At 42.4% G+C, this 9,725-nt stretch overlaps 1 pseudogene; it reads left to right on the forward strand.

Annotated features, from left to right (window-relative positions):
• LOC111967450 (disks large homolog 3-like) overlaps positions 1–8,130 on the forward strand; it is a 90,324-nt pseudogene extending 82,194 nt beyond the window's left edge.
• Positions 8,131–9,725: the final 1,595 nt, after the last annotated feature.

Here is a 9,725-nt window from a genome sequence, read left to right on the forward strand (position 1 = left end):
CGTTAGACCTCGTCTGACTTCCTCCTCCCCTGTAGGGATTTGACTATGAAAGTTTAGCAGGGCATTGTCAGACTGATTACTTAGAAGAACCTAGTATCTCCCTCCCTTCACTTACTGTACAGGGTTTGCTTTTCCTATCCTGTTTTTCCCTGTTAGCCAGCCGAGCTGACTGCCCAGTGCCCACGCAGGCTAACAGGCTAACCTCCACACTTTTGCTTGTCCTGACATTGTATGTGCCGTTACAGATTCAGGCCCCTCCGTAGGAAACATAGGCAAGGGACTGCAGGGTCAGTTGGGACTTTGTGAAAGGAAACACTTCATTTCCTATTGCTGCCACCTCCAACCACTTCCCCCTATAGAGAGTGATGTCACTCTGAACACGGCTGTTGTTTTCTTTGGGGTTAAGCAGTGGGACAACGGGGGGATTCGTTTTTTTCTTCTTGATGTTCTGAGACTGGTGGTGAACTTTTTTTTTTCTCACATGATTGTGGCTACTACAACCACTGACAGGTTTAAACTTTCCCCACCCTAAACATGTTCCTCTCCTTGCAGAATGCCTGACGTCAAACACCAGCGACAGTGAAAGCAGCTCAAGTAAGCAACTGTGTTTTTCTTCAACAAAAAGATGTTAATGCCTTGTTTCTAAGATGATCCACCTAAATGAAAAGCATGCTGCACGTCATTACGCCCGTATCCAGAACTTATTTGAGTCCTCTGTGCTGTAGTTAGCTGGCATTCCACTGAGGTGGTATCAGGCACTTAGTTGGAAAACCTTCTCTTATGTGCTGTTATGGAAAATGTGACTGCATGAAAAGACTACTTTAAACTACTATCAACCACATCTGGTCATCCATTGTCATGGGATTATAATAAAGATGACATACTGTGTTCTTCCTTTCTGCTATTCAGAGGGCCAGGAAGACACAATTCTCTCATACGAGCCAGTGATTCGACAGGAGAGTAAGTATAATATACGTATATATTTGTTCTCTGTGTAGAAGAGGGTTGGTGACCATTAATGCTTATCTTTATTCCAGTGTTTGCAGACATTAGTTCTGACCTGCTTCCTCTCCTCTCGTTTGCAGTTCATTACACGAGGCCTGTGATCATCTTAGGCCCAATGAAAGACCGAGTTAACGATGACCTGATTTCAGAGTTCTCGCACAAGTTTGGCTCCTGCGTTCCTCGTGAGTAGACCACTCCGCAACATGCACCACATTGTCACAGCAGTGTATGTAAACGCTGTGTTTTAGTGACCACTCTAACCGTTATTTGAACTGGTCTCTCTCTGTGCAGACACGACACGTCCGCAGCGGGAGAACGAGATGGACGGCCAGGACTACCACTTTGTGGGCTCGCGGGAGCAGATGGAGAAGGACATTCAGGATAATAAGTTCATTGAGGCGGGCCAGTTCAATGAGAACCTCTATGGGACCAGCATCTTGTCTGTCAGAGCAGTGGCCGAGAGGGTATGGAGGCACACACACACACTCTCACACACACACACACACACACCATAAATGTACAGCATACAGGGATGCAAACTCATCACTTTTCTGCGATATTTGCTGGTTTGATCTCAAAATAGGTAATCCACATGAATCATGTAGATCCGTATTCAAAATAAAATAAGTCTGACAGCAGGTGCTCAGCACCTATTGAGATATTAAAGAGACTCACAGATCTTGTCTTCTTCTCCCTGTGTGATCACTAAATAAATGTGACTTCTCCCCATTACTGTCTCCCCTGATAGCTACTTTATTGAGGAACAATGTACTTGCCTTTGATATGTGGTTGTCCCACCTAGCTATCTCAAGATGAATGCACTGACTTTTTAAGTCGCTCTGGATAAGAGCGTCTGCTAAATTACTCACATTTACATTTTTACATTTTGTTTCTCAAATAAATGAATGACTGACTGAGCACAGAATGCATCCCTCCGCGTCCTACAAATAGAATATCAAACTAAGTTCAGAGCGTGATGTCCGATATGTCATCAGAATGAATATTGGTTACCCAGAAATAAAATCCTCACGCTAAAGTTTGGCATTTAGTCGGTCCACGAGAGATTATATCAGAATGCTTCATCCAGTCTCACCGGTGACTTCTGTGAGCAGCCTACCGAGCCATTAGCCTCCTCAGCTGCTTCTCTCTGTCCATTCTGTCTGCGCATCTCCATCAGGTTGAAATGTTATTTAGCCGTGATGGCGAGCTGAGGGTGTGCAGACAGTGATGATGCTTCTGTTACATTTGTCTAGTTATTGGAGCAGCTCGCAGCGCGAGCAAAGTGGATACGTACCTTTTAAATTCGCCCGTTAGAGCAAGCAGGCCAGTCTGCTAGGCTTTGCTGTCATGCAGCCATAGAGGAAAAACAGAGCACAGTGACAGTAATGCTTGGCTATTATATCACTGAAAACCATGAATTTCTAGGCCAAACCAGTCAAACGTTATGCTCCATATTAACGGAGCTACCTTCTCCCTTTTCTATTGCGAATTGGTGCACATTTTACATAAGGAACCATGTCGCGGGCTATTTTTGGTTTGATAACTAACAACCTTGTTTAGTTATGTTACCTGGCTAGCTAGCTAACAACATGGTACCTTAGCTATGCACACATTTGGATGGCACAGGACAAACAGAAAAGTGATAGCCTACTCAAAAAGATGCTTCAAAGGTAGGATGCATATGCTTAATCAATTTAATTTTAAGCAAAATCTGGTATCACAATACTACTTGGTATTGTGATACTTGGCCTGAGTTCACATCGTTAGTAAAATGTTGGTATTGTGATAACCCCACTCTGAAAATAGGGAAATTCTTACAGAGTTTCTGCATGTTTCTGTTTGGAAAAACTGTCACCTTTTTGGGTTCTCATAGGTTTGCATCCAGGGTTAATTTCTGATTCATTCTTAATGGATGTAGAGCCTTATAGAGTATGTGGTATTTTCATACTTACCTGCTCCTTCTCTCTTTCCTCTTCCTGCAGGGAAAACATTGTATCCTGGACGTGTCTGGGAACGCTATAAAGCGACTGCAACAAGCACAACTTTATTCGATTGCAATTTTCATCAAACCAAAATCCATTGAAGCTCTTATGTAAGTGTGTGTTCTTGGAACTAATAAACTGTTAAAAGCATTGCACTTTACTGTTAACTCCATACAACAATCACTTCCTGTACTGCACAATCATGTCTTGTGTTGCAGGGACATGAATAAGAGACAGACTTACGAACAAGCTAATAAAGTCTTTGATAAAGCAATTAAGCTTGAACAAGAGTTTGGAGAATTTTTCACAGGTAAGTCCGCTAGTTATTACATTTTTTCACAGATGCTAAATATTTTAGATGAGCTTGTATTGTAGTGTGAGTAGGAATCTTAATGCATTGATGCACTCATGGTATTTGTGTGTGTCTCTACAGCCATTGTACAGGGTGATTCGCTAGAGGAGATCTACAACAAAATCAAGATGATCATTGAGGAACAGTCGGGCCCTTACATCTGGATACCTTCTTCAGAGAAGCTCTGAGCTCCCAGCTGTACCCCTCTGTCGGCGCAGAGCCCCCCTCCCGACACCCTGCCCGTCCCCCGAAGAGCTCCTCCCTCCCCCTTTTTTGCAGATATGTTTCATATCAAGTTTTAGTGTCATCATTATGTTAATCTCAAATGAAAACAAGTCTTATCACCATTTCTGTGACTGTGCACACCCCTGCATGAGTTTCTCAGCAAATCCATTCAAGACTGGAAATGCCATTTCAAATGAATTTGTCATTTTAAAACAAAACAAGGGAAAGGCAAAATGAATCGTTCTTTGTGAAATGGGACTGACAGTTGAAGATCAGAATGTTTTACAGACGACGCTGGAGTGAGGAGGAGTTAGGGATTCAGGAGAAGTTGCAGGGGAAGGGAGACCAATCATACAAGTTGGAACACTGTAAATGTTCATCAAATCACATTTTAAAAAAAGACACGCAAGATGAGAAGCAAAGACCACTTAGGGTTTTTTTCTACAAGGACTGGATAATATCAAGCCCAGCTGATGGTACTGTTGGAGTTATCGCTCTTCTTTGTAATTACTGAAGAAATTGGTGGAGAAGCCTACAGACTGGTGATCTACCAGCTTGCTGTTTGATCAGCTGATACAGACCTCTTGGGAGGCAGAACCAATGGAAGAAATTAGTTATGAATCTCTACATTTATATAATGAAATCACAAGGTAAATTATCAAATCCTACTGCGATTTTACTACATATTAAAAACTACACGTTTTACACTTCACTAGAATTGTCTACTTGGAGGGCTGTTAGATTTTTTTTGGGAGGGGGGATTTTTTTGCTTGTGGTTTTTAGCTGCTCTGTGTAAAGGATGGGGGTAGAGAAGTGTAAAGGGGCTCTCTGCAAAACACCAATTGCCTTACATCAAATACAAATTGTTATATTACTACCTGTACTTTGAGGGAAGCTATAATTAATTGACAATGAAAAAAACAGATGGAACTTTTTATTTTAAATGTTGACTTTTTCTGCGTTGTCTCCTGACTTCCAGGAGGCTTAACTTGTGAGTGCAATAGACGAACGCATCGCACTTCTGTGGATTTCTATCTTCCCCCTGTATTCTTTTTGACCCTTTTCTTGTTGTAATTTAAGAATTTATTGGATTTCAATTTAGGCAGCCATAGCTCCCTCACCCACGTTGAGCAGCAGATGACCCTATTACACTCTCTACCTTCCAGGAGGAGTGTGTCTTCTGATTGAATGGTCACATGGTATTGTCCTGAATATGCCATCATGAAGGTGGCCTTAAAAACGGGTAGAACAAGACAATACTTGTATTGGATGTCCTAACAAAGAGGCAATTTAACCTGCTTTTGGATTGTCCCCTTTCCCTCCACCCAAAATAACACTAAAGAGGGGTTTGATTAAAACCTACATTGCATTCGGAAAGTATTCAGACTTGACTTTTTTTCAAATTTTGTTACATTACAACCTTATTTTAAAATTGATTAAATAATTTTTTTCTCATCAATCAACACACAATACCCCATAATGACAAAGCGAAAACAGGTTTTTAGAAAGTTGTGCAAATGTATTAGAAACAGAAATGCCTTACTTACATAAGTATTCAGACCCTTTGCTATGAAACTCGAAATTAAGCTCAGGTGCATCCTGTTTCCATTGATCATCCTTGATGTTTCTACAACTTGATTAGAATCCACCTGTGGTAAATTCAATTGATTGGACATGATTTAGAAAGGCACAAAACTGTGTGTGTATATATAAGGTCCCACAGTTGACAGTGCATGTCACAGCAAAAACCGAGCCATGAGGTTGAAGGAATTGTCTGTAGAGCTCAGAGATAGGATTGTGTCGAGGCACAGATCTGGGGAAGGGTACCAAAACAGTTCTGCAGCATTGAAGGTCCCCAAGAACACAGTGGCCTCCATTCTTATATGGAAGAAGTTTGGAATCACCAAGACTCTTCCTAGAGCTGGCCGATCGACCAAACTGAGCAATCGTGGGAGAAGTGCCTTGGTCAGGGAGGTGACCATGAACCCAATGGTCACTCTGACAGAGCTCCAGAGTTCCTCTTTCGAGATGGGAGAACCTTCCAGAAGGACAACCATCTCTGTAGCACTCCACCAATCAGGCCTTTATGGTAGAGTGGCCAGACTGAAGCCACTCCTCAGTAAAAGGCACATGACAGCCTGCTTGGACTTTTCCAAAAGACACCTAAAGACTGACTGAGAAACAAGATTCTCTGGTCTGATGAAACCAAGATTGAACTATTTGGCCTGAATGCCAAGCATCACACCTAAAGGAAACCTGGCACCATCTCTACGGTGAAGCATGGTGGTGGTGGCAGCATCATGCTTTTGGGATGTTTTTCAGCGGTAGGGACTGGGAGACTAGTCAGGATCTAGGGAAAGATGAACGGAGCAAAGTACAGAGAGATCCTTGATGAAAACCTGCTCCAGAGCACTCAGGACCTCAGATTGGGGCGAAGGATCACCTTCCAACTGGACAACGACCCTAAGCACACAGCCAAGACAACGCAGGAGTGGCTTCGGGACAAGTCTCTGAATGGCCCGGCCAGAGCCCGGACTTGAACCCGATCGAACATCTCTGGTGAGACCTGAAAATAGCTGTGCAGTGACGCTTCCCATCCAACCTGACAGAGCTTGAGAGGATCTGCAGAGAAGAATGGGAAAATCTCCCCAAATACAGGAGTGCCAAGCTTGTAGCGTCATACCCAAGAAAAATCGAGGCTGTAATTGCTGCCAAAGGGGCTTCAACAAAGTACTGAGTAAAGGTTCTGAATACTTATGTAAATGTGATATTTAAGTTTTTTATATATATATACACATTTGCTAACATTTAAAAAAACTTTTGATTTGTCATTATGGGGTTATTGTGTGTAGATTTTAAGTATTTAATACATTTTAGAATAAGGCTGTGACTTAACAAAATGTAAAAAAAATTCAAGGGGTCTGAATACTTTCTGAATACACTGTATATGCTCTGTGTATCTAAAGTTTTTTAATAATTTTTGAATTAGTTCTGGGCATGTGTTGAACCACTGTGTTATGAACCCAATGGCATGTCTGGGGCGAGCTAGGTCAGCTCAGGAATCTTAACACATATTTAATTTCCCCTGTGACTGAAACGCCATGTTTCAAGGAGGAGAATTCAAAGCTGTTAAATGTGAATGAGAGTAATTGACTGAACGATCTGAGTGATTTTAAAGGCATTTGCATTGAACTATTTAATAAGCGAATGTAATATGTCTATCTTATGATGCGGTGAAGCTTTGTGAAGACCACTTCTGTGGTAAACCCTTGCCTGAGTTGGCTGTATGGATTCAACAGGATTGAAATGACCTGCCCCATCTCCCTTTGTGGATCTTGGCACTGTGTGTTTGTGTACATGTGAGGGGACTTGTTGAAGAATAAGGAATGCTGTGGCCCCCTACCCTGTGAACATTTTGATTTTCCACCTTTTTTTGGTTGAGGGGAAAGGGTTTTCCTCCGATGCCTGAGAGCCAGACCATCTTCTATATGCCCACAGGAAGTTGTCACCTAGCCCTCTGGGTCTCCTACTTCCCCCTAAAGCACCTGTACCTGAAGGCATTTTCTGAACAGGTGTGCCCACCTGCCAGGCACCACTGCTAAACCAGCTGTCATTACCTGTGTCAAAACCAGAGTTCAGGGAATAACCGAAGGGAACAGAGCCATTTATAAACTGCATACAGACTGTTTCAAAGGGTGTGGTAGCTGTCAAATGTAAATATGCCCCCAGCAGATCCCCCTCACCTGTGCTTCATGCATGTGTGAAACAAACTGGGGCAAAACATGTTTTATAGATCACAAATGTCAGGTAAGTAAACTGAGCTATTCTGAGATATAATTTCCATACAAATGTGCTGTAATGTTGGTATTTCTCTATAGACAAATCTTCAGCTGCCCATTGGGAAAATGTTTGTCAGTTGGGAATGTAATTCCCTCAAGTAGGGCCCGTCTACATGTTATTTCTTGTGGAAAATGGTGTCTGGGTGTATAGATTAAAACAATTATGTAAAAAATGAAGATGAGACACAGGCAGCAACCTACAAGGTGATATTCCAGAAACCATGAGGTGCATTGATCATTATCTCATTTAGAACTGCTCCTCAGCTGTGTTTCAACTATACACCAGACTGTTAACGTCTGGTATTTATACCTCGGTCAGCCATGTCAATAAAGCCCAAAGAACTAGATTTAATTGTATTATTTCTATTGCGGTAGAACAAGATTGAACCGAAATGCCTCTGTTTGTATAATTGATGAGGGTCTTTGTTCCAGTGAGAGAGACATGAGCTCTGGGGGGGTGGGGTCGGTCGGGTTATGGTTTGTCCTTCTGGGTGATGAGTTGTTTGACAGCACACCTGTGCAGTAAGTGCTTGCGAACCCTTTGATTGTACAGTAGTTTCCTTCCTGTCACACCACAGGTGGTAGAGCCTATCAGGACGCTGGGCCGAACGGTCTTCCCTGTCCTAGTCATGAGGGAACAGTCCTGCAACCTATTTTGTTTGGGGTTTTGTTTTGGACTGGACAAGAGTTTATTTGTTTGAAAATAATAAAATATGTGACTCGGTTATATGATTTTGATGTGTTTTATTTGAGTCCACTGGTATTGGCAGTTTAAGATGATTTGTTTCAATAAGACAAATACATTCATATGAATTTTACATGTAAAATTCATATGAATGTAATATATGCGAGAGGCATAAAATAAAGTCCATTCATGTACAGAAGTACCAAAACATTAACTAGAAACGGTTATCTGAACTCTCCATAGGGAAATATTGGGGGAGGGCAGGATGCAACACATTCTGGAGGAGCTGACTAAACTGAGACCAGTCATACAAGAACCAGTGAGACATCATACAGTAAACTACCATCCCAGCTACCACATGAATAATATCAGGTACCAGACAGTAAAAGAGCTCTGCAAAGCTCTACCAGCTCAAATCACTCCTCCACGTTGAGGTTCTTCTTGCCTTTCTCCAGACTATCTAGGACCTGTGTACAGATCTGACATCTGTGGACAAACAATATTGGATATTAGCAATCTAAGAAACAAATGGCTATGTCTATACCTCTTTTTGTTTACAGGTATAAAACTAAACTTTTCTTAAGACATCTTATCAGTAATAAGAATTTGTTCTTAACTGACTTGCCTAGTTAAATAAAGATTACATTAAAAAAAATATATATACAATTCAGTATTCCATGGGCCAAAGCCTCTCATTTGACTCAGCCCTGTCACACTCCACTGCTGTCCCCTCAGTCAGTCAGTAGTACCTGTGTCTGGTAGCTCTCCTGCAGGGAGCCCAGGTGGCAGAGGAAGCTCATGCCCAGGCCACACCACCCCTCGGGGTACTCGGCCAGGCTGTAAAGCAGGAGGCCTGTGTTCCAGGAGCAGGTCAGCTGCCACAAGATCTCCATCTCAGGGAAGTCCTCAGGCAGGAGAGGAGACAACACACACATTCATGCTGCTGCAGTCCATCTGTCTAGAAGCACCTGTGATGATAACCTACATGGCCTCAGTCCAGGTATGCATATGAATGGGCTTTTAATGTCTATAGTTAGTCTGGGAATGACACAATGTCAGAAAATATAGGATTGTATACACGACAACACGTGTTAGAGTTGTTGAGGAAGACTCAAATGTGATTCTGATGTATATTGATTTAAAGGACAAGTTTTCCCAAAATCCAGAAACTTCCAAGTGAATGCATACATTGAAACTAGTTCAGTGGAGTTTCCCCATCTCTCTCCCTGTAGTGCTGTGATGTAGTGCTGTGTTGGAACACTGGGGTGGCGGTCCAAACACTGAAAAGACACATCCTCGTCCACTTACTCTTCTTGCCTTATGCCCTTGGGGAAATCCCCGTCGCCATCTTGGCGGGTGGTCCAAATGATTAGCCAAGCAAGGGAAGTTTGCAACGTAAGCCCCTCAGCCCTCGTTTTAGTCGGCTTTGCAGGTGTCCAATTGTGTTCACTCCGGGCCTGAAACACCCCATAATTCAATTTGCGACGATTGTACATCCGCTAAGAAAGTCCGCGAAAACTTAAAAACAACATCAATGGAGAAGTCAACATACAAGTACAACATACAAGCGAATGCAAATAAGTTAGACATTGTGCTTCTAATGCACATGACGGCACAAACACGTCTCGTACAAAGTA

This window comes from Salvelinus sp. IW2-2015, linkage group LG8 (genome assembly GCF_002910315.2).
Source record: "Salvelinus sp. IW2-2015 linkage group LG8, ASM291031v2, whole genome shotgun sequence".
NCBI classification, from domain to species: Eukaryota; Metazoa; Chordata; class Actinopteri; order Salmoniformes; family Salmonidae; genus Salvelinus; species Salvelinus sp. IW2-2015.